We start from the raw sequence: 25,517 nt of genomic DNA, 5'->3' as shown, positions 1-25,517 counted from the left end.
TCTGAAAAGTCTAGATTTTAATTTTAAATTTTGTAGTTGGGGATAGCCATAGAGATACAATAGAAAAGTATAGTTGTTTCCTCTTGCAAGATAGTTTTGGCCTGTAAAGTAAAAGTTTACAAGAATTCTTAACAGAGCCCTGTGAAAAGTGTGTGAGACTAGCATATGTATTTAATAAAGGATTTAGACATGGAGCAACAAATAATAAATGAGAATGTATCATAGAATAAAGCTAACATTATAAATTATTCTCTAAAAAGCACCTTTTCAAACAATGACTGAACACATATTTATAGCTTGGTATTTTACAACATATTTCTTTTATTTTATTTTTGGGGGGTCACATCTCTTTATTTTATTTAAATAATTAAAAAATTTTTCAATTATAGTTAACATGCAATATTATATTAGTTTCCAGTGTGCAATATAGTCATTAGACATTTATAATATGCCTTATAAAGTAATAAACCTGATAAACCTAGTGCCCATCTGATACCATGTATAGTTATTACAATATATTGACTATATTCCCTATTCTGTATTTTACATCCCCATGACTGTTTTTATAACTGGCAATTTGTACATCTTAAGTGCTTACATACATTCAAAAAATAGTATTGCATATTGCCCCTAAAGAGTTCACTAGGAGCCTTATTACCGTTTCTAGCTTGCTACATTTATTCACCCTGTGCAGTCCTTGCACTATTTCTCTTTGGTCTCACTAGTCAAGTGTGTACTTCTCAGCACTTTATTCTCATCTCACAAACCTGATTCATTGTGTTGTCTGACATTGAGCCAATCTGGGGTCCAATTTAGAGATGAGTACTTATTGCCTTAGATCCACTCTAGTGGTTAACCCAAGGGGAGTTTGAGATACGGGCATTCCGCCAGGAGGTGAATGTAACCGAAGCAATTTTGGTTACAGCTGATTTGTGGTTTGATCTGTGGAGATGTACTTAACCTTGATCTAATAAGTTTTAGGAAGTCGTTGCAATTCAGTGGAGCCAGATCTGGTAGGTGCCTAAAGACAATGACTTTACCACATACGTTTTATTGGCCAGATATTTTTCTTAGCTAGAAAGGTGATGTAATTTATATGATATAGGGTGGTAGAAGGGCAATCAGATACCTTGTAAAATAATTAATGATTGATTATTCCACTAGCCCAGGAACAATGCATACTCTACTGGAAAAAGTTTTCTATGGGAAAATGGTTTTCTATTATATTTGGTATTTTCCATTTGGAGATTAGCATTTTATGAGAAAGAGATGGGTAAGGTATATATTTTATGTATATTAATACAAAGTATTACAAAACTTATATGTTACATGTATTATAAATTATGTTATTACAAAAATTAAATGTCTACATTAATAACAAATAGCAACTTAACTAACTCACAAAATATTAAGACAAAGGGGTGCTGCTTGTAGCTTGAAATGGATGACTTTCAGACAAATAATATTTTACTGTGCAGTGGGTAAAATGCCTGGAAATTATTATTTCAAACCTTACATATATGCATATATTTAAAATTTACAAACAGGCATGAGAGAGCACACGTTATTTTCTCAGTTTAAACAGTAGTTTTATGAACACAATTGGCCGTAATTTATCCCCTCTCTCATATTATGGATCATTTCAAATGTAGTGTAAAATAGAGACCTTTTGCAAGTGATAGCTTTTCACTGTGTTATGCTTTATAGAGTTGGAAGCATATTTTCCCTACCAAACAATTTTCTGTGTGTATGAAGAGGGGTGAGTTTTAGTTCTGTTCCTTATCTCGGTTCAGCAGACTGAGAAATTGATTTGTAGTTACATATCATTAAACACAGCCTATCACAATGAAGCAATTTGCATATGTCATGAAGTTTGGGCAAAGGAGATAGCATCCTACTATGTTTTTATACACGTACGTGTATGAGACAGATCACAAGGCAGTGGATGTAAACCTACCTTCTAATCAGTTCTTAAAAATACACATTTATAAAATTTTGTCTTTTATCTGTTTCTGTAAAAATATGAATTGTGGGTGGAATTTTATTCTTCTCTATTGTAGCTACTGTATGCAACTCAATGGAAAAGCCAGGTGCTTCTTTTCATCCCTACTCTAATGCACTTGTCCTAAGAACACAATATTTTATAATATTAGGGCAGACATAATATTTATTTAGCAATACATGTTCAGTAGATATATGCATATTTTGACCAAGGAGATATATATATATATATGATAGGAAAAGCCTTACAAAACTTATAACCAGAAATTATGTTAAATAGCAAAGTACAACTTAGAGGTCGAATCAATATTGCTGTTTTCAAATGGGCAGAACTCTCTTTCTGGTTTTATGCAAGTGCAATGAAAAATAAACCTTTTGAACTACAGTTCTTAGCTTTTATTTATGTAGCTGTTATAATAAGTATCAGCCGTTGTTATCTACTCCTTTTCCTGTCTCTTAACACATTTTTTTTTACTTTAACACTGTGGAATTATCTCACCTTGAGTGGCATATAAATATGTAACCCCAAAGTACAAGAAACATGAATAGGGTGGGTCACCGTGTACCAATAGGCTGGAGCCTTCTCCAAAGAATCTCTAGGGAAATTGTGAGAACATTAGTGTGAAGTTAGTACATGCCGAGTTTTCATCAGACAGACCTTTGTGGTTTCTTCCTCAGGGTAAAATACAAGTTCTATAGTGAAATATTTTTTTTCCTTTTAGGTTGAACGTAGTTTATTATAGTGAGAGTTTATCATATTGAAAAACCATGTTTCCTGTCTTCCAAGATGGAAGGAAGACCCCTTCAGGAGAAACAAATATTTAGAGAGTACTTTAAAAACTGTTAAGAATTTTAGGCTGAAGGTCTTGTACAAGAACACAACTGTAGATCCTAACTTTGGAAATAAGAGTCCTGTCTATCTAAAAATGATAGCAGTCAGTTAGAAATAAGATCCACTGACCTCTGACTTAGGATGGTTTCCCTTACTTCGGCATTAGCCTTCTCAGGAAAGCACATGCTGCAGAAAGAGGCCCATTTACAGAAGGAGGTGAAAGAGCCAAACCTGCAGTAGTCCTCCCCACATCTTTTTCAATACTGCTCTGCTTATAATACAGGGAGGGAACTTAGGAACTGATACACTGCTGCGCACCGCACGCTGTCCTGACTGTGAAACGTACGACCCCGGGCAGAGCCCCATTTCCCTAATAGTGATGAGAGCCGGGCAGAGAGCCCGAGGTAATAACAGTCACGGAGCTTTTCCACTAACTTCAGTGTGGGAAAAGCAACATTGGGGGTTTTATTTCTTGAAAAATACACAATGTCCATATGATTAAATGCTCTTCAGTTTCTTTTCAGCCTCAGACTGCACATTCACTTCTTAATTGTGCCAGCTGCTCTCTTAACCCATCCCCTAAATACTGCTCTTGAGTGTGTCCTGTCTTGATGCAAAGCCTTTTAAGTTTCCTTTATTATAATTCATCTTTCTTGTACTAAACCAAATGTCTTTTCTCACTGGAGAAGAGTGAGCTCTTGGAGGGGAAATTAAAACAAAGATTTTTTTTAAAATCCTGTATATATTAAGGTAAATCTTTTTCCTGTCCTAATTGAATTCAGTTAAGCATTCAAAACTTGACCACAAAGATAGACTGAGCTATTTTTCTTTTTAAATGAGGCCAAGTCTTGTTGGCACCCATGACAAAGACCATACTGTGCGAAGGCAGGTTGCCAGCAGGTTTAACAGTCAAGGCCAGGGTTTGAGTCCGTCTGCTCCAAGCTTCTTCAGGAGTCCTGCCGGGAAGCCACCTTGCAGGCCAGTGGCGTGTGCTCTGCACACGTATCATTTTCTCTGCTTCTCAGGTGGTAGATTTGGAAACAAAGAATGTGATCGGTTCACTGTCTCGTGTACAAAAAATGAATGATGGAATTGGGGGCTGCTGGGTGAAAGGTACTGAATAACCTGTGCCATGTTTGCAACCTCTTACCAGGCTGCGACTAGTTGTGAATAGAAAGTCAAGTAAAAAAGAGGACAATCAGAGCAACTAAATATGAATAAATCACGCTGTAATACAGAAGCATGGCTCTGTCTTTAAAAAATTCAGTAAAAATAAAGACAATAAAAAATAAAACAAGTTTTTTTCTTTCCATTGCTTCAGCGATATGCATGCGAGGCTTACTGTCTGTCTAAAGCCCTTTATAATTATATTTAGTGGAGGGAAAGAGAGCATTAGGTTATTCTTAAACCAAAGCAAAGTGGATTTTCTTTTCTTTTTTTTAAAGGTTTATTTATTTATCTTTTAGAGAGGGAAGGGAGGGAGAAAGAGAGAGAGAGAGAGAGAGAAACATCAATGTGTGGTTGCTGGGGGGCCATGGCCTGCAACCCAGGTATGTGCCCTGGCTGGGAATTGAACCTGCAACACTTTGGTTCACAGCCCATGCTCAATCCACTGAGCTATGCCAGCCAGGGCTTGCAAAGTAGATTTTCAATGCCTATTTAAGTCTGTCTCTGCCTCCATCTAGGTGTCCTTCTCTTCCACCTCTTTTTCTTTACCCTTCCTTCCACTCTAACAGTTGGGACTTGAAAGCTTTTTCTAGATTAGTCTAACTCTACTGCCCTAGGGACCCCCAGGGTGAAGTTTTTTTTTTTTTTTTTCCAGGGTGAAGTTTTTAGTAGAGCTTGGTTTGGACCCAGTAGGTGGGGGAGAAACAAACAAAAAAATCATGACAAACCTGTCATTATTGCTACAGTCACCCATAAGGGAAGGACATCGCTTACCGTGGCCTGAAGCCTGCCTGAAATCCAGCAGCGCAGACCCTAAGTCCCGTCATGCCCCTTTCGTGTGACCTTTACTGCCTAGCATCCTTATCTTTGAGGGGGCTGAACATTCATTAACTATGTCCTACGTTTATTAAAAGAATCATGTGAGGTAAAGTGTCTAGAAGAGTGTCCAGTGTAGGATACTCAGTGTGCATTAGCTTACAGGTATTTATTTAACTAAAAGCAAATGTTTAGTATTGTCCAGTCTTCAAAATGCTCCTGGATATGCACCTAGAACTTGCAAACCCTCACTGGAGAAGAACGTGAAACAGGAACAGTAAGAGATAGCTGTGTTGTGGACACCCAGCGCTTCACAACTACTTTGTCTTTCTCGTTGCATGACTCACTTTCCCAGTGTATGTCAGGCAGGCACAAGTAAATAATTTAGTTTCTGCTGCTGTTTATCATACATTATTAAAATGCCAACTTGCAGTGGCTGCTATCTTCAACTCACTGTAAGGTTCTACATTTTTATTTTTTTGGTCAGTTTCCCATTTCTTTTGTGGATTTGTCAAAACATAAATCATTTTAGTGATTGTCCTGGGACATTTGTGTTAAATTCAAGGGGATTTCCCATATTTTGACTGGGCATCCTCACTGTAAATGGGATGAAATTAAATAAGCTTGGTAGACTCCTCAGGGTTTGAGATGACTTTGTAAAGAAGTGTCTGGCACTTGCCCAGTCATGCAGTCTTACTGACTTGCTTTCACATAAGCAGTTTTATTTATTGAAAAGCAATGATAATTGACAAAAGGAATTCTGTAGGTTTTCATTGAAATTGGCATAGGTATCTGCTAAAATAATATTACTAATGTTATATAATGTATAATCATAAATAATTTATATGAATCTTCATTATAGCAAGTACAGTCAGTCACATTTACGCTACTTCTTTAATGTAAATATATCTTAAGTCACATTACTGTTTGCTTAATATAGAGGAACTGTGTCAATAATGATAATTTTTCAAACAATTGTCTAGGACTAGACACTCAATAAAGAAAGAACTTAAAATCTGAAGCTCAAATATGTAGTACTTAGATTTGCTTTGTTAGTGCCTGTCTTTCAAAATAAGTAACAATGCTGATCTCAGAGAGTTCTCTAAGCCAAAAGCGTAATACAAGGATGAGTAATAAGAGCTTGGAGCCAACAAATTATAGAAAAATTAAGAGATTGTGGTAATTAATTTCTAGCTTGAAATGGCAAATAGCATAACTGCACTATACAAAACAATATTTCAGTTCTCAATGTTCTATCACTTCGCCCCCCAAAAGCAGCCAAATACATTTTTAACTTTGTTAATTGAATCTGTAAGAAAGACTTGGTAAATTATTACTTCTCTCAGCCTCAGCAGGTGCAGTCATTGAACATTCCAACCTTTTCAAATTGTACGTCAAAATAAAATTGAGGTGCTAGTAGGAAGCCCAGATGATTTCTGTTTTGTCAAATCCATGAACCTGTTTTATTGCTGCTGCTGTTCCCTGTGCTTTACTTGTGTAAGTCACATGGATTTAATTAAGATGTGACAGATGAAGCAGTATTTGACATTTTTCACAATTTTCCTCACCATTTCTTACTTAATAGTATACATATTGAAGTAGCTGCCAGGCTGTCAGTGACATCTGAACACTGACTAAGAGAAGTTAATACAACTTAGAATCAGTAGGTGATCATTGTATCAAAGGGAAAGCATGGAAATGTTCTGCCAAAGATGAGAGTCTTCCTCAGGAAACGAGAAAAATGAAACTATAGAATATAATGATGTCGTCTTCTAGATTAGTAGACTCCACTTACTACTGTAACCAATTGACTTTATTAACTGGGACCTTTTATTCCATTTGGAGCTTAATTACTAGATTCTATTACAGTTTACACAGGGACAATGAGAATGGTATATTTTTTCATCTTTTTTTCTTTAATTAGTCCTCACATGAGGATATGTCTATTGGTTATGGAGAGAGAGGAAGAGAGAGAGAGACAGAGAGAGACATCAATGTGAGAGAGAAACATTGATAGGTCACCTCCCTTATGTGCTCCCACCAGGGCTCAAACCCACAACTTAGGTATGTTCCCTAATGGGGGATCGAATTCACAGCCTTTTTGGTGCATGGACAATGCTCCAAGCAACTGAGCCACCCAGCCAGGGCTACTTTTTCTTCTTATACTTTGAACTTCGGATAGTGTTGAACTGCTGACCGAGTCTGTAGATGGACACTTGGTGAAATATATTCATATATTCTTACAAGCCAGCATTGCTTTATTTGTTGCTGAAAGCCCATATCATTTGCTGAGAAAAGTAACTTGCAGTTGAATGATCTAAAGTTTTTTTTCTCTTTATCGCATGCTTATGTTATATTCCATGGGCAGGCATTGACCAAACATGAACCTGCCTTGTATAGCAATCAAAACAAATTATTTGAAGTTAATAAGATTTGCTATCAGCGTTTATCCATGATAATCATGATCTTCCCCCTATTAAATAGAAAAAACACTTAAATGAATTTCAACTAAAATAAAAATAAAAGTAACCAGAGTGCTACTGGTACAGGATCCAGGTTTCCCAGTGTTATTTTTTCAGTTGTGTTACTCTTGTTCTCACGTGCTTGTGCTCCCTGTCTTTCTGTCTCTCTCTGTCTCTCTGTCCTTCTAACCTTTATCCCTCCAGACCTCCCTCCCTGCCTCATTCTCTCTCCGCCCCCTGTGCTCTGCTTCCTTCTGAAGTACTGGCTTCATCCTGGGGCTTTTTCTTCTTGGTGAAAGACAAGTAACAGTAAGGCTGATGCGATTGTAAAACATAATTACCCCAGAAGAAAAGAGGTGGTCTCCCATGCAGTCTTCACATATTGGGAAAGACTCCCTTTGGCCTTTGTCACAAATTGGGTTTCTATGAGGACAGAGATGGAGTTAAACTTACAGGAGATATTTGGGTCCAATGTCTGTGCAAGAGAGAAGAAGGAAACTGGATTGAGCAGAGGGAAAAATTGACCTGCCCCGCCAACCCAGTGACAGCATCACCCAATGAGAGAATTACTTTCAGAGTTGCCTCCCATTGGGTGAAGATGGCTGGGTCTTTACGTCATTGGATGTGGGCCATGTAGGGAAAGGAGGCAATCTCTTCAGGGGCCCCACACCCAGCATCTTCTATTGACAGCACTTCCGGCAGCTGGGGCACAAGTCTTTCAGCAAAAGATCACAGTGTTCACTCCAGCCCAGGTCCCAGCTGTCAACCAATCAGTGTGTCCAGAGAACAGAGTCCGTGAATAGACCCCTCCTGTCTTATAGCTGAGGCTGGGGTAGGATTAGATTGTGTCAACCTCATCTAAAGCATGTAAAATTGGCTTCTACAAAAAAGGTGAATTCAGCCCCTGAAGAAGAAGAGGGAGGTGTAATACCTAAATATGTAAATTGACAATGAAAACATAAATATGAAAATTCTTGATTTAGGTCCCTTAATTGTGAAGTCAGGCTGTCTTTAGGTTTTTAAAATAAAGGGAAGAGTGGTGGTAAATTTTCACTCCAAACATAGAATTTGGTTATGTTTTAGTTCTAAAATTATCCTCTCCTGTGTTATTAAATATTTATGAGCTCCCAATATATATATAAATAAAAGGAGAGCCAGCTTCATGAATTCTTGTTCATATAGCATGTATATTACAGTGTGTTCTGAGTTAACATACAGGATCTAGCACAAATAATGCCCCTTTTATATGACAAAATCGTTTATTACAAAATCATAAGCATGTAATTCTGTAACATAACAATATCATACTCAAGCACACCATATGCCATTTTAGGTGAAATGTTCAAACTAAAACTATAAATTATTACACCCATATTTTTACCTTACCAACCACACTCAAGCAGGTGTTACTTCTGCCTGACCCTGTATATAAGAATCCTGTTTGTTTTCAAAATAATGTATTCTTATTCATATATATTAACTTATGTGACCATGGAATTATCTTTTTAAAAAATAGAGCATGTTGCAAGGGAATGATATTAAAAAAGTTAGAGTTATTTGACCAAAATTTCAAAGACAGCAGTGCAAGGAGCACTGACACGCCATCTAGTTATACTTAAAAGCTAATACTTGTGGTTGTCCGGCAGAGCTTGATCATGTGTCTTAGCTCTCTGACCAGACTGTAGCTCCTGGAAAGCGGAGTGCTAGTGTTGTGTCTGTCTTGTGTCTCTTAGATCATATAGCATCCAACCCTGCACAGTGTAGACACACAGAAGTATATGCATAAGTGAATGTGTCAGTAAGTTAGTTCTGCTGATTTAAAAATAATAATCATGGGGAGTCAGGGCTTATATTAAGTAAAATGTCACCATCAGAAATTCAATGTCAGCTTCATTGACTTTAGTGTTGGTACATTTTAGCCTATCAGAGTGAATAGTAATGAAAACCTTTCCCATTTGACACATGGAAGTTTAGGTTAATATATAATTAGTAACACAAGCATCAGTCGTAAGACACAGATTTGCACAAACATGTTATAGAATAAAAAAAATCACTTATTGGGCCTCTATTATATGCCACCTTTTCTGGTAGGCTCTGCACATACATGATCTTATATAATCCTTAAAGAACTCTTGGAAACAGGTGTTGGTTTTCCCATTTTAAAGATGAGAAAACTGAGGCTCAGACACATTGGAACACTAACTGGTTGAAAAGTTGTAAGATTCAAACACATAGTTTCAGTAATTTTTGTCATACCAGCTATCTTGAATTTTTGTTTTTTTTTATAAGATTAAAAATTGTTTGTAGTAGTAAAATTTGAGTTCTAATATACCATATGATTGTGGCCTGACTGAAACGAACTGTTTACAGAATCATAGCTTTTTTTTATGGAAATACTACCACATTACATAGGCGATAATCATCTTGTTATTTCTATGATTATTATCTTGTTATCAATACAAGATAAGTTAGGGAGTGGGTTTGAATTATTCTTATTTTAGAACCTAGTTTCAGAGGCACAGAGTTATGAGTTCACAAAGCCGTGTATTTAGAAATGAAGTCATGCAGGTGTTCTCAGGGTTTTGTTAAATCTAAACTGTGGATGCTACACTGATGACTGTAAATATGACCTGAAATTCTGTTTTTAGAATATGTTTTTCTTTAATTGAAGTATAATTGACATTCAGTATGTTCAGGTGTGCAACATAGTGATTCGACATTTGTATAAATTTCGAAATGGCCAACACAATAAGCCTGGTTACCAGCTGTCACTTTACAAAGTTGATACAATATTATTGACTATATTCCCCATGCTGTACATTACATCCGCATATAGAATATTTTGCTTAATGCATGAATTTTATACTGTGACCACAGGAAAAAATATTTAAAGAATGTTTTATAAATATTTTGCTTATATTTTTAATCCCAGGTATAATGCACAGCCATCAAAGAAAACTTAATAATACTCAAAAGTGAGATAAATCTAAAAGAAGAGAAAAATTCCAGCATTGAAAAGTGTACCTTGTTTTAATGTTGATTTTATTACTAGTGCTTATACCAAGATTCAATGGTACATTTACTCTTTGTTGGAAAAAAAAGTTTCTTGAAATCACTTACTATATTTTGTTGGTACAGTGTAACTATTATGCTTCCTGTTTGTAAACAAGAAAAATATGTATTTTGAAATTTGAGGCCAAACTGTCAGAATTCACTGTTCAATGTCCCTTAAGACAATGCCAGAGTTTGCAGTAATCTGAAAAATTTCCAAATCATGTCAGCGTGTTCTGCCTTCAGAGAGCACACTCCGTTTACTCTTAACCATCCTTTTATCACAGGGAAGATGAATAGAATGCGTGGAGCCTGGAAAGGTGCGTGGCAGCTGGGAGGGATTTTGGTCAAGGCCTCCAAGCCCTTCCGGAAGGTTGGTTATGCAGCATGTTGTGCCAGTTCCCTCAGCTTTTCCCAGCTTACCAGCCCATCAGGAAACTTGGTGCTGGACCTCACTGAGCTTCTAAGGGTTCAGACACCTTAGGACATTCCTGTAATCTCCTGACGCTTGATTCCCTTTTCCTAGTCTAAGAGGAAGGACCCTACACCGTCTCATCTTCCTAAGTATGACATAAAGAAAAATTCATTTGCATGTGGAAACAAATGATTTTCATTCTTGTGGGTGCTGTCTGTGCTGGCCGTGCCAACGATGAGCTGCTGCCCCAGTGCAGCCTGGGAGTGTTTGCTGGTACGTGGTCGGTCGGCCACGGTTCACCACCAGGGAGTCAAGGTCGTCCCTTTGATGCATCATTACACTGAACTGTATCCTTCTCAGTACATTTACTTGGAAATAAATTACTGCAAGTCTGGAAATACTTCTTTTGTGGTTCCACGCAGCCTTTGTGGCAACTTGGCCTCCTTGATTTGGGATGGCCAGAAAAGAATCCCCCTCCATTAGTTAAATGCCCCTCGCCAGCTATTAGTTAGAAAACGTTCTTGTGGAAGAACGGAAACCTCCTTGCTCAGTTCCCAAGGCACGTTGAAAGGGGAAGAGGGAAACACAATGGCAATTGTGCGGCAGGACAGTGACCGTGACACACGCACAACAGAAGTTGGTAATTGGCTTCCTCATTACTGGCTGGGAGAGGCCTTTGACTTTCTCCGACTGCTAAAGAGTGTATATAGTTACTCTGCTGAGGCTCTGTGTCCATCAATCGCTGGCTGCTCCGGGGAGTGGCAAGGTGACCTGCTCTACGGGTTCGTCCCAGCTGCCTTCCTGGGGCAGCTGCTCAGTGTTGCCTGACTGCTCTCAGAGCACGTTTCCCTCTCTGCTCCCTGGTTGAAGATGTTACGGACCGATAGGAATTCTGTCAGTGGTGACTAGAAGTAATTTTGTGCCTGGGCTAAGTAAGGAGATTTAATGAATTTATTATTATAAAAACCCACCTTCTATAACTTCTTTTTAAAAAATTATTATTAAGTCAAAAGTTTGGAAATGAAACATATGTTATAATTTGGAAACATTGCATTGCATGATGATATCAGACATTAGGTCATTTGTTTCCCTTCATTTGTGGATTATTTTCTTCCTTACGTGACATTTGACCCTTTGGCAAGCTAACAATTGAGGGTGGCCCATTACTAAAGATTACCTTTCATGAGGAAGCAGGTGTCATGCCTGTGAGCCAGCTGAATCTAGGTCAGCAGAAGTATCTTAGTTCACAGGATTAAGCAAGACCGTACGTGGAAGAACTTCAAGACCTCCACATACAAGATGTTAGTTAGGTTTTGTGCTGGCCCGACACCACCCCTGACACCCGACAGTAGTTCCAAGATTGTGCTTTTTGTGTACTTGCAGAATTCACACGAATGTGTTTTACATTTTACTTTTTTTTTAGGATTTTATTTATTTATTTTTAGAGAGGGAAGGGAGGGAGAGAGAGAGAGAGAGAGAGAGAGAGAGATATCAATGTGTGGTTGATGGGGGTCATGGCCTGCAACCCAGGCATGTGCCCTGACTGGGAATAGAACCTGCGACACTTTGGTTCACAGCCCATGCTCAATCCACTGAGCTACGCCAGCCAGCGCACATTTTACGTTTTTTAACTGAATGACAGTTTGTTCCCCTTTGAAAGGGCATCAGGTGAGAGGCTAGCTTTCTTGCTTTGATGAAAGTCATTCCAGCTTCTGCTTCTCTCTGGCTGCTGACCCTGGAGATAAGAAAAGCTCCCGAGCCTGGTTCATTCACTCCGTCCTTGTCCTGCTGTATTTTCCTCTTCGCTGCTCTGACTCTCTCATGCATTTGTGTTTCAAGAGAGCAATGCAAGCTCCAAGAGGACAGGAACCTTGTTGATAACTCGCTGGGCCACTGTTATATCTCAGTCTCTAGAAAAGCGCATCCCACGAAGCGAGTATTCCACAGTCATTAGTAGAAAGGGCAAACAGCTGACTCCCGAGTGTACCGCGTGGGCTTGGGAAAACGTCCTCAGAGGAAAACACTGACGAAGCTGTGTCTGGGACATGATCAGGCCATCAACATTCCGTGTAGCTGTGCAGCGGTAATTCTGTGATACTGACGATTGAATCGACAGGATTAGGAATTTAACCGCCATCTGAAATGTTTTCCCTATAGATTTAAATAAATGGCCAAAAAATGTATGTCTAAGACTGCCTGTATGTAAATTATAGGGAAAGGATGTACAGTTAATTGAAGCTATTTTCATTCCACTGTAGTGCTTTTTGGCCCATTGCTACCTGGGGGAAAGTAAAGCTTCAGCCCTTGATTCCTATAGCTGAGGGATGATGGAGTCTGAGAAAGTACTTAGTATTTAACACGTGGTAACAGCAGATCTGTTTCCTACATTAATGCTTTTTGACTTACAGGAAACCCTAACTTTTGCTGCAGTTACATTTGTTCCAGACATACGATTTCTCATTATGATGTGTAAATTCTGACCTCTTTTTTGGGTCTCTTGTATGTCACATGAAATGCAACATGAATATTAAAATGGATGAGAATATTCTTTCTAATAAGTAGTTCTGAGGTCAATCATTTTATACCTCTTTCTGGGACTTGCAATTTTTAAATTATGCTGGAAATGAGTTACAACAACATGTAGGAGTTCAAGACACCAGATTCGCCCTGGAGAAAGTCCCTGACTCAGAGAGCTGGGTCCAGAAATGTGTGGAATGCTTCGGTCTGGCTTGTGAGTGCCCCACTAGAGCTCTCAGGAAATTAGAGCTTTGGGGGACTGATTTACTTTATTGTTGAAGGATTACCCGTAGCTGTGTGTTTTCCTTTGAATTGAGGGTTTTGCTGAGATGAATAAGTAACCTTTTGGTAGGTCTAGGAGAATGTGTACTTTCCCAAGCGGAGAAAAGTCTGGGTTGTGGCATTAATCTTAAAAAACATCCTGGCGTTAGACCCAAGAAACACAGCGCCTGTTTGATGGGTGCCTCCCAGGCGTCCCCACCCCCTTTCAAAACTCAGCTGTGAATCCAAGAATTAGTGAGACGGTGCTCCGTTAAAGGTTTTGAACAAATAATAATGTCTTCACTTGGCTGTAAAACCGTTTCAAAGGAAACGTTGGATTTTAAAGACTAATGATTTGAGTGAGTAGATAGGTGTTCATACTGCAAGAAATAAGTTTATTGGCTCTTGAAGAGTCCACCATCACTCGACTGCACTACCTCATCATCAAAATAAACCCACTGCTATTCCCCTGCATTGCAGATCTCAGGTAACTCACACTCCCTACTTACACTGCAGTGTTTCGTCACAGGCCTTGCACGAGTCAACTTCTTAAACTATTTCTGTGCCCAACCTGGATAAAATAAAAATTACGAAGAAAAGAAGAAAACCAAAAGGACCTGGGATGAGACTATGAATGGCTTTCTTGCCACAGCAAAAACTTCTTAAAAAATAAATACTGCCATCTTCCAACATTTTTGGACCACTGTAAAAATCTTAGAGCAGGAACTACAGGAGAATGAGCTCTTTTCATTTCCCCCCCAAAGTTGTCATTTGTTTGCTTAGTGTTTTTCCAAAGCATGCTCACCCATATCGTGTCTGCCTGAATTTGAACATGCCAGAATATACATACCAGGGAGGAAAACCTTTCGGTGCCCCCACTTAAAAACAAAATATGAAAAAAATATACAGTTGACACTTGACAACACAGGGGTTAAGAGGCACCGACCTCTGCAGCCGTCAAAACTCTGTAGTAACTTTTGAATCCCCCAAAACTTATCTCATAGCCTGCTGTTAACTGGAAGGGAGCCTTACTGTTAGCGTAAGCAGTTCACATATTTTGGATGTGTTTTATGTATTATATCCTTACAATAAAGTAAGCTGGAGAAAAATGTTAAGAAAGTCATAAAGAGGATACATTTAGAGTACTGTGTGTATGTACTGAAAACATGTACATGTAAGTGGACCTGCGCGGTTCCAACTTGGGTTGTTCACACTGGATACTGCAGTCTCTTCCCACGTCCCAGAGATGTGTGTGTTGGGTGAAGGCTGTCTAAATTGTCCGCCGAGTGAGTGTGGGTGTGCGTGGCCCTATGATGGAGGGTTGTCCTGCCTGGGGTTGCTGCCTGCCTTGTACCCTGAGCTGCCGGGAGATGCTCTGGCCACCCGACACTCTGAACTGGAATAAGTAGGATGGAAAATCATTCTCTCACTTGGCTTTTTTTGTCTTTCTTAAATGTATGTATAGCTCACATTTATTTCAATGTTTAATATTAGAAGTGTTTTGGGTTTTTATTTAGAAGTTTGGTGATACATTTTTGACCAGAAATAGGGCCCAGGATCTTAACCCTTGTTTATATCCATTAGCCAGTGGGATATGTCTTTTGCCTGGAGTTACAGTTTGCAAAAACCTACTGAGGACGTGAGGCGAGGACTTCCTGTGCTGTAGTTTTCCTAAAACACATTCCATGACTGAGGCATTTGAAAGTTCTTCACTTTGAATGTGCACTTATTATTATTTCTAGTTCCGGCACCACTTGCTCTTTTTTCCTGTGTTGTGACATAGATGGGTAAATTAGAGATAATTTCCCCGCATGGGACTGGTCCTCTTGGCCTTAATCTCTATTTCTAACCATTGCTGGAGCAGCTAATGTGAATGTGTCAGAGTACAGAACATTCTCTTAAGAGGCATACCCAGTGCCTAGCTTCCTATGATGTTGTTTCATATGAATAATGCAAAGTGTAGAGGTGAAATGAGCTGGAGTGTCCATGACTCAGCCTCTTTTTCCGGGGGTGACTCATTGCACATTTATGTATCCCTGACTTTGCGCCACATCCACATTAAGTGCTGGAGATGCAAGCGTGGAAGTGCCGGATCACGGACCCAGAGCAGCCCTCAGTCTGGGCAGGCAGAATGTGGCACTCATTAAGAACAACATGGGCTTCCACACGGCCAGTGCTCCATTAATGTTATAGCTACTTGTGAGGGCAAAATGTGAATATTTAACAATGTGGGCTGGCTACTCAACCTAGTTCTATGATTGGGAACATATACATAACATTTCTGGTTCTGTCTTGATATATTTTAGCCCAATTATATCAGCCCCATTTTCATTCCTTTTTATTTTGTTTTAACTAAGTAAGATTTCACTCTTTTGCATATCACATGAAGTCGTATGCTTCATGAATAGGTTCATTGCCTGATGAATGCCTTCCCCTTAGTGTCCCGTAGGAAACGGAAATTTACTATACCAAAAAACAAAAAGCTAAAAAAGAGCCTGTCACCATCTACTGTTGCTCAGCAACCTGAAGGCTGATCTTCCTTCAGCCGTTCCTGTCTTTAAGAATGACACCTTCTTCCTGGGAGGTGATCTCAAACCCTCAGAATTCTCTCGGCACCTTTTCTCAGTCCTGTGCCTTTCATAACCACCCAAACCCGAGTCCCACAGGTTATGCGCTGCTGTGGACTGAGCTGCGTTGAAGCCCTAAGCCAAGTGTGATTGTACTTAGTGATAGGCTTTTAGGAGGTAGTTAATATTAAATGAGGTCACCAGTTTGGGATCCCAGTTTGACAGGACCATGTGAGGACACAGCAAGAATGTCTACAAGCCAGAAGCCAGGAGGAGAGGGCTCTTCCTAGAACCAGGTCAAGCTGGCACCCTGATCTCAGACTTTCAGCCTCCAGAACTGTGACAAAATACATGTCTATTGTTTAAGTCACCCAGTCTCTGGTATCCAGTTATGGCAGCCGGGATGGACCAAGACACTGGCCCACACGGTAGTCAGAGCATTCTTCCTTCTTTGTACCGACCCCAGCTCTCCCACGGACTTCTGAAGGAGAAGGTCTCTTCTGCTTTAATCTCTTCTCAGCTCTGATCCAGTCTACACAGTGTTGCCGATTAAATGTCCTAATTACACAATTGTTAAATATAAAACCTTCAGTGGTTCATGGTAGTGCACAAAATTAAACGTATTTAATGACATAACCTCCTTCACTTGTCATTCAAGTTCATTGCTCCTTACAGAGACTCAGCCTCGCCTTTCACCAAGTTACTCCTCTTGTCTGTTACTCTAGCCAGGTAGGGCTGCAGGAGTTTTTCCAAACATCCCCTGGGCTTTGCTTCTTTTGTTACTTTGTTTCTGCTGAGTTCATTGTCTGAGTTGGTCTCCTTCCCATTCCATCCACACCCACCAATCAAAAATCCTTTGCCTCTTTCAAGGTCCAGCTCAAATGCACCTTCTGTGAATCCTTATCTATATAATAGGATTTCATTTTTTTCTTCTTTGATCTCTGGGAGCTTTTTACTGGTATTGCTTCGTGACAGCAGGCGTTTAGTGCTTTGTGTCATGTCTGTTCATAACCACCTCTGTCCCACTAGATTCTAAGTAAGCTCTTTGAGGACAAAGAACTTTGGATCCCTGACATATTAAACAATGCTATTAAAGAGACAACTTCTATGTATTTTAAAAATATAAAGATTATAGACAAAAACACAAGTTTATTTTAAAAAATAAAATTGATTTTTAACTTGTTTCACAGCTGCAGTATTCCCTACATCTGTATCTGTAAATTGAAACTGATGCCATAACTTTTCTGTTACTCACATGATACAGTTTCTGCAAATTGAGACTCACATGTCACTTTAAGAAGGGAGAAGCACAGGGAGTGTGAAAGGTGGCTTTTCAATCGACAGTTGACCTTGATAATCTAATAGCTGAAATATGTCTGATATTTTCAATTTTTATTTCTTGTCAGGTGTAACTAGGTGTACATAAGCTTGTTATAGGGTTTATAATTTCATCTGACCTTCACAATATGATTTATAATACGTAGTAGGTATGAGATCATGTCTCACTGGAAAAAGAGAAAGAAAAAGGGTTTAGCAATTAACTCTCAAGATTGTTTTCTGACCATTCCTTGTGTGTGCGCATAAAGAGACTGTGAATGGCCAAGAGGTGCTTTTAAAATGCTGATAAGTTAAGCTGCCCGGGAGCAGATGCTGAATCCTATTGATAAGAATTTCATTTGACTTATGCTGAGGACGTTGTTTAGCAAGACACTACACAAAAAGCCTTGACCTGTGTGTTTGAAATGGCAGCTGTTCGCACTGAGGACTGAGCCTCAGGGCTACATAAATCTTCACTATTCTGTGCCTATTTGCTCAATAACTGGGTTGGGTGCAGGGGGTTGGGGCAGGGGCATCCAGAGAGTTGTTTACCAAGCAGCTGCTCCTGGTGCTGCAAATGGAAGCACTCCCCTTTACCATGTGAAAAGCACACAAACAAAAACCGCAAGAGAGCTTGAGTCCACCAGGTCAAAAACCATTACCTCTTCTCCCTCAGAACTTGGTTTCCGTGAAATATTTTTGATATAAGTCAGGTGAAGCAAGGATGGGACTCTTTCCCCCCCTTAATTCTGACCAAAGGGGAATTTTCCACTATTTCTTTAAATTTGACCAAGCACCAGAGAAGTGCAACACTAAGCACCTTCATTTATGTGACAAATACTTATCGAGGCTCTTCCGTGAGCTCTCCGATGCTCTTCCCTTGCTGGGCCTATGGGTCAAAACACAAGGTTTGTATATCGAAAACAGCATCGATATTTCCAATAAAGTTTGCATTTGACTTAAACGTTGAATTGGAAAAAAAAACCCCAGAACTTTTGGAAGTAGGGCTAGGTTGGGGGTAGTGGTGGGGGCAAGTTGGAATGTTTCCCCGGTCACGTTATGGAACGTGAAGTCTGACTTTTGAGAAACTCCACTAGTAATCATTTCATTTGTACTGTGAATGTCTGTATTGAAAGTGCATTTATTTGTACTGTGAATGTCTATATTGAAAGTGCATGTAGAGAAGAGAAAACCCAATCTCTTTAAAAGAATATTAAAGATATCAGGACATCGGTCTAGGTGAGGCCCCAAAACTCTGAACAAGAAGTAGCTGCAGTCACACGGTCTTCTGAGATGTATAACTGCCCCCCAAACAAACATGCATTCTGTGCTGTCTTCCCTGTGCTCCAGGCAATGAGGGTACTGCCTCTTAGGGACTGATCAAGCATAATGAGAGCGTGGGGAACAGGTACTGAGGGGAAGCAAAATTTGCCACCCCAAAACATGCTTTATACAATATTGATTATTTTAAGCTGGTTATTTTTAAGAAACAAAAAACTCAGAAATAACCTTTGACCCTCCCTTTTACCTGCTTAAAGTAAGGAAGCTATTACGTTATAGTGTAAACTAAGTGTGGCAGACAGGGATAAAGCAAGCAAAGTCTGTTTGTTAGACTCCCCTCATTGTTCTGGGTGGTCCAGCGAGAATTTGTTTTTCACTGTGATTGCTTTTATCCTCTGCCTGTGAATTGCCAACTCTCCCCTTTTGAAGTCCCACACTCCTATTCTCCTTAGCCCAAAATGGTATAGAAGCCTCAAGTGCCCAGTGTGTCCTTGGGCCCCGTATCCTTAGGAAGCCCCTGTATGTACACACATAACACATTTGGTCATTTTTTCCTGTTAATCTGTCTCATGGCAATTTAGTTACCAGTGCAGTGAGAAGAATTTAGAAGGATAGATGGGAAATCATTTTTCAACCCCCACAATACATACATGCAGTGTGCCCACTGCTTCTTTCTTGTCTTTTGTCCCCTAGAGTTCATGTGTGGTCTTTTAACGCCCTCTTGCACACACAGAAGTGCACTTGCACACACAGGTGTACATGCATGTGTCAGCACACACACAGTCACTTGGTGTGATAAACCACTGCCCTTCCCACTCTCCCAATGTGTTTTCTCTTCTTTAGGAAAATATTTTTCTTTCTCCTTTATCTTCTCTTTCACTGGTTCTTTAAAAATAATCTCTCCTGCGTTTCCTTTTCTTTAAATTTGTCAAGTAAAAATGAGGTTTAAAGTAAAATAAAACAAATAACTGTGCTTAATAGAGACTGTCCCCAATTTTTTAGTTGATGGCATTCTTGTAACTCGGTAATTTTTTTCACGGTACCCTCTGCCAGAAGAAGGACTTCAGAGTTTCATTTCATTGGTGTCATAAGTATTTATGCCTTAACAACAAGTAACCTTTTGAAAAAAATAATACCTGCAAATCTAAAGAAAATCCTTTCATTTTATATTTAGAATCCCATAATTCCGTAGTAATGGCTTGTGTGGCCTGTTGGGTGCTGCCCAGCCCACAGATCTGAGTCAGATTGGATATTGTCATCCTCATTTCTCACTTCATATTGGTTTTCATGCCGAGTTTGCTTTCATATCATAAGCTCCACTAAAAAGCCAATTTTGCAAAGTGTGGCATCATTGAAAGGAATGTGTCATGGTCTAATATTGAAACTGTGAACTGCTTCAAGCTGGTAATCTGTGTGGTGCCTGATGGCTATTGCTGTGTTTTTCACATATTGAAAGTATTTCAGTGTTCTGTGAATTTACTGTGGCATCCTGGTGTACTGTGGTACACAGTTTGGGAACTGTTGGCTTTATAGCCCTCCCCTGCAAAAAAATTGTATCAAAATAAAATACAGTCAGCTGCTGGAAGTGGAAGTAGACATATTAATGCCATTAATCTTGTAAGTCCCCCAAAATGTCCCCAAATACTTTTTTAAAACCTTTATTTATTTACTTTTTAAAATATTTTATTTATTTATTTTTAGAGAGGGAAGGGAGGGAGATAGAGAGAGAGAGAGAAACATCAATGTGTGGTTGCTGGGGGTCACGGCCTGCAACCCAGGCACGTTCCCTGACTGGATATTGAACCTGCGACACTTTGGTTCCCAGCCTGCGCTCAATCCACTGAGCAACACCAACCAGGGCCCCAAATACTTTTTTAATCTCTATAATTTTATCCACTTGTCATTTCATTCTTTTATGATTAAGTTCACTTTTCTTAAGTATCTACCTTAAGATTAAAAATCAAGAATTTCCCTGGCTGGTGTAGCTCAGTGGATTGAGCACAGGCTGGGAACCAAAGTGTCCCAGGTTCGATTCCCAGCCAGGGTACATTCCTGGGTTGCAGGCCATAACCCCCAGCAACCGCACATTAATGTGTGTGTGTGTGTGTGTGTCTCTCTCTCTCTCTCTCTCCCTCCCTCCCTAAAAATAAATAAATAAAATCTTTAAAAAAAGAAGTTTAAAAAAAAATCAAGAATTTCATTTCTAATCATTTGTTTTTTACTAGTACTCCATTTATATTTTAATAAAAACTGTATATATTGAAGGCATATGACATGATTTGATATACATGTACATAGTAAAATGATTATACAGTTGTGCTAATAACCTATCGTCTTATTGGAATATATGAATATTATTTTAGACTATTCATTAAATGATTACCTTTATAGGTAATCATTAATTTACCTTAATTTAGCTTTTGGACTTAATCCAGGAGTCTAATAATGAACCATTTCTAGTAATGTCATGTGGAACATATTCTAACTTCCAACTGCTTAATTCACAAACACATTTCTAGCAGCTAACTGAAGTGTTTTAAGTTGGAGATTTAGCCAGAGATGCGCCCTACAGCAAGTCAAGAATCTCATTCCACGTCACGTTAAAGTTATTTTCTCTCCTAACGGATGTGTGGGTCACCGGCCAGCAGTGATCATGGAACGCTGCCGATGGCTCGTCAAAAAACACTTGAGAAAAAACATGCATAGAGACAGACTAGTTTCTGTGGAGAAGTAGGGATAGAATGGCCACCCCACTTCTAGTGGCGAGCGTACCATCCAAACCTGCTTTTATTGGGCTCGTTTTGCATAATAGTTCAGGTAAAGCACATTCCTCAACACAAGGAAGTAAGGAACAATAGATAACAAGGAACTCTGCGTGTCTATTTTGAGTCAGGGTTAAAGAGCTGTAAGACTTTTAAAGAACAAACTAACTTCCTCCTTGGACCCCTCTCATTCAACTGAGAGCATTCTAAACAAAGAAGGTTTCACAGTAATTTACATATTCTTTCTTAGGCCTGATCACCTGGGGAATCCGCCCTTTTCAGCACAGAGCTACACCACCCTGTCATTGTTTCAGGTTTAGGTGGAGCTGGGGAACTAAGGCAACCAAGAGATAAGGAGATTTTCTCCCAGACTATGAGAACTCAGGCTATGTCAAAGCCGAGGAGTGAGAGTCCATCACCCCCTTTTGCTGTAGCCCCCAAAGTCCTTCTTTTGGGGGCCTCGCACGTGATCGTGCCTGTCTTAGATCGTTCTCCCCCTCGGGAATCTTACCCGTCTTTGGCTAACCGACCAAGCTTTGGGGTTCAGTTATGAGTGAAGCAGCAGAAGCAGCACTCCTGCCAGGGAGATAAGCTTTTGTCTCCTTGCTGGCTTACAGTTCCAAGGGCGTTCCCTTAGCCTTAGCCTAGGCGGGGGTTATAGCTTCTGATACCAGGCAGGGAGGTTCCCAACACCTACTGTCCGAAAGGTAGGCAGACCTTTGGCACAGCGGTTCCAGGTTTGCTTTTGCCCTGGGCTTACTGCCGTCGTTACTTCCATTTGCGCTGTGCCTCTCCGCTGACTGAGTGGTCAAGCTCAGGGCTGAAGAAGTGGTGGGATGTTGGGTAGGTTGCCTTTGAAGTCGTCTTTGGTGGTTTTTTCCTTGCCTTTGAACAGATTCTGAACTAAAAATCTACAGACTGTTTATGGATGTTAACTTAGATTAAGGATCCAAATACATCAGCTTTGTTATTTTCCATGAAACATCTTTCAAGAGAAATATTAGTACACTAAGTACAGAATTTATTTTTAAACAAAGTTTGGTTGACATTTTAGAATATGTAAGCATGATGATTGTTCTACTTTAAATAAATAAAAACTGCTGATGATACAAATAGGGTCTAACTTGGTCTTCTAATATAGGTCTGTCTTTAAGTGAAATCTAGAAAATGATTTTAAGTGTAAAGTTCTGTAACTACATAACACCTCCTTGCTGTAGATTAATGTTGTCAGCCAGTACATTTTATGGTACAAGGGACCAAGTAACCTTATCTTCCTCCTGAGGAGAATAAAAAACTAAATCATTCAACTGATTTATTTTATGGGATGTTTTTCTGTTTATCTTTTCAGACTTTATTGATCTGATCCAAGGTATCCTGTGACTGCTGGCTGGAATTAAGGTTGGTGATGTGTTTATATTGATTATGAATAATAAACTGAAATAAAATAGAGGCATGGAGGGCCTTTGGACAGCTGGGTCAGAGTGGTTTTGCAGAGTGAGGTTGAAAGCTGAAGTTAGTGAGAACTGGATACATTTCATACTTGGGTTACTAACATGTTTTCCTGAGCTGGGTTTTTTTCTTTTGTTTTTCTTTTTTTGGTAGTACTGCAGTCTCATTGGTTATTGATTGTTTATTTTACTGGTCTTACTAGCTGAATTTCGATTAAATGAAAAGATACAATTCAAATTCACTTATTTAATAACCACACATATCAAAAGAATGACTTCTTAGTAAGGCTAGGTCACATTTTAAAGAATGGCCAACTTTTTTAATTGGTGCTAAAACACTTTGAAAATCCACAATTTGGTAGTCACATTTCCTGAGGATGGTAGAGTTGAAAAATTGTTTATTAATTGCAAATTTCAATTCATTAGCAGGGTTTTAAGATGTCATTCCTTTTGTCCTATTCTCCTGTTAATTGGTTTTGTGGGAGTCCCTAAACCAGCTTAACTGAGTTTGTGTAGCAACAGAGCCGAGAGGGCACTCACGCCAGTGACCTTCAGATTCCATCTCTCCTTTCACTCTCTGCGCTGGAATGTATATTCAGATTTTAAAAGAAAATGAGCCCTGACTGAAAGGAGGACTTTTGTTGCTCCTAAATGAGCACAGTGCCAGGCATTGCTAATAGTTTTGTATATGCTTTTGGTGAATAGTTTCACATAAAGGAAAACATTGGCTCTTCTTGTGTGCTTGTATTCATCCGTGCCTAGCACATGCGAGTCGCTCAGTACATGTGCACCTTCCGTGGCCTCGGTTGTGCCCTTGCTCCTCTACTGAAGGTAGAACACACACACATGTGCACACATGCACTACTGTTTCTCTGTTTTGTACACAAACTGCGTTTTGCTGTCCTTGAAATCTGTATGGGTTGTAGCACATATAACACGTTGGAATCATGCCTATTGATAACAACTTAATAAGGAAAAGAGCAAAATGTTTGGACAAGTGATAGTTAAAAGTCTCCGTTTGTAACCAGTTCTATTTTGTATTCATATGGTTTGGTGTTGAATTTATTGAAGACACTTATCATGGCTTCCCTTTATATTCCTTCCTCAATGTATTATGTGTAAACGTGCACGCATTTAGGCATGGAACTTTTGTAAGACTTCTTGAATTTTTTGCTACTCTTTTTCCCAGCCAGCCCCTACTCATCTGTTAAGCAGAAGTTACAAATAGAATGACATCTTTGGCAAAGTATAAATCTTTGAGTCAGAAACATTTTTGATGCACAGAGTTAAGTCTGGATCATTAATATTGCCTTTGAATGAAAAGTAAATTGTATTTTGTCGTCTTTTTTCATTTTTGCTTTATTGTTGGTATGGTCTACATGGCAACTTGAACTCTCATTTCATTTTGGCCACTTTTAAGAAAGAAAAGAACTAAAAAGAAACCTATAAAAAGAAAAAAAGGATTTTGTTAAGTAAAAAAAATGGCTGTAAAAGTGATACCAAAAACATTTTTTTGTGTCTGATGAGTAGAGGTACCCATCTTCCTTATGGAGTGTTTCTTTTGTGGGAATGTGACCATAATTTAAGTAATTTCTCTATACTCTGCTGAGTGATATTATATCTTTATTAAAGAAAGATACTGTTAACAAACTAAGCAGGACATTGCACAATGAAGCAGACTTCCATTTTTAATAAAAAAAAAAGTGCTAATACTATTATATAATCAGGAGCAGGGAGAGAAGATACCCTTATGTCTTACTAGTCAGCTTCTGGGTTTTAAGCTTTCCAGAATCAAAACAAACAAGTCTTTGGCCGACTATATAGTCGACCTCCAGTACCACCTCAGGGAGAACTTCTGTTTTCCTTCTAACTCGCTTCATGTTGCTTCACACATCTCTCAAGCATCTGTTCACACTTTTTTATGTTACAGTTATTACTGGGTATGTCTTATCTCCCCTAGCAGCTCCTAGCAACTGGGGTCTTCACCCTTGTTCCTCCTGTTAGGGCCTGGAAGTGGACACCTGGGAAATACTTATTGTGTGGATAATAAAGATTAACAACAACAATGGACAATTTTACTACATATCTGCAAACTAAATATATATGTATACAAGGTCTGTCCAGAAAGTGTCCATCCATGTGATATGAAAACTAGAGACATTCACTGAAGAAGATACAAGATATAGGACACACTGTACATAGAACAACGACACCTCAGTCTGCTTCAGAGTAGGCACCTTGGGACCTCACACAGTTCTCCCAATCACCATCAGCTGCCCCATCATATTTTCCTGAATCTCATCGATGGTCTGAAATCTCTTCCCCTTCAAAGGTGATTTTAGTTTTGGGGAAAGCCAGAAGTCATATGGCACCAAATCTGAGCTGTATCGGGGCTGAGTCACCTGGATGATTTGATGTTTCACCAAAAAATTCTGCCTCAGATGCGATGCATGAGCAGGCACGTTGTTGTGATGCAGCTGCTAATTACCAGTTACCCATAGCTGTGGCCTTCTGAATCATCAAAGTAGTTTTTGCAGAAGAATGTTCAAGCTTAATGCAAAATTTGATGTAATTCATTGCTCTATTCGCTCAGTCATTTTGAATGTGACAGCCACATAGT

The 25,517-nt window shown here is 39.2% G+C and overlaps 1 protein-coding gene across 8 annotated transcripts in view; it reads left to right on the top strand.

Moving 5' to 3' along the window:
- Positions 1-25,517, top strand: part of MAP2 (microtubule associated protein 2) — a 258,015-nt gene that overhangs the window by 43,544 nt on the left and 188,954 nt on the right. For all 8 annotated transcript variants that reach the window (XM_036022921.1, XM_036022918.1, XM_028508541.2 and 5 more), the window contains exon 2: positions 22,798-22,847. The gene's annotated coding sequence lies outside the window, so the exon portion shown is untranslated. The remainder of the gene's footprint in view (positions 1-22,797; positions 22,848-25,517) is intronic.

Source organism: Phyllostomus discolor, chromosome 4 (genome assembly GCF_004126475.2).
Source record: "Phyllostomus discolor isolate MPI-MPIP mPhyDis1 chromosome 4, mPhyDis1.pri.v3, whole genome shotgun sequence".
Lineage (NCBI taxonomy): Eukaryota > Metazoa > Chordata > Mammalia > Chiroptera > Phyllostomidae > Phyllostomus > Phyllostomus discolor.
The sequence above is the reverse complement of the archived record's forward strand: the minus strand, read 5'-3'. Positions and strand labels throughout refer to the sequence as shown.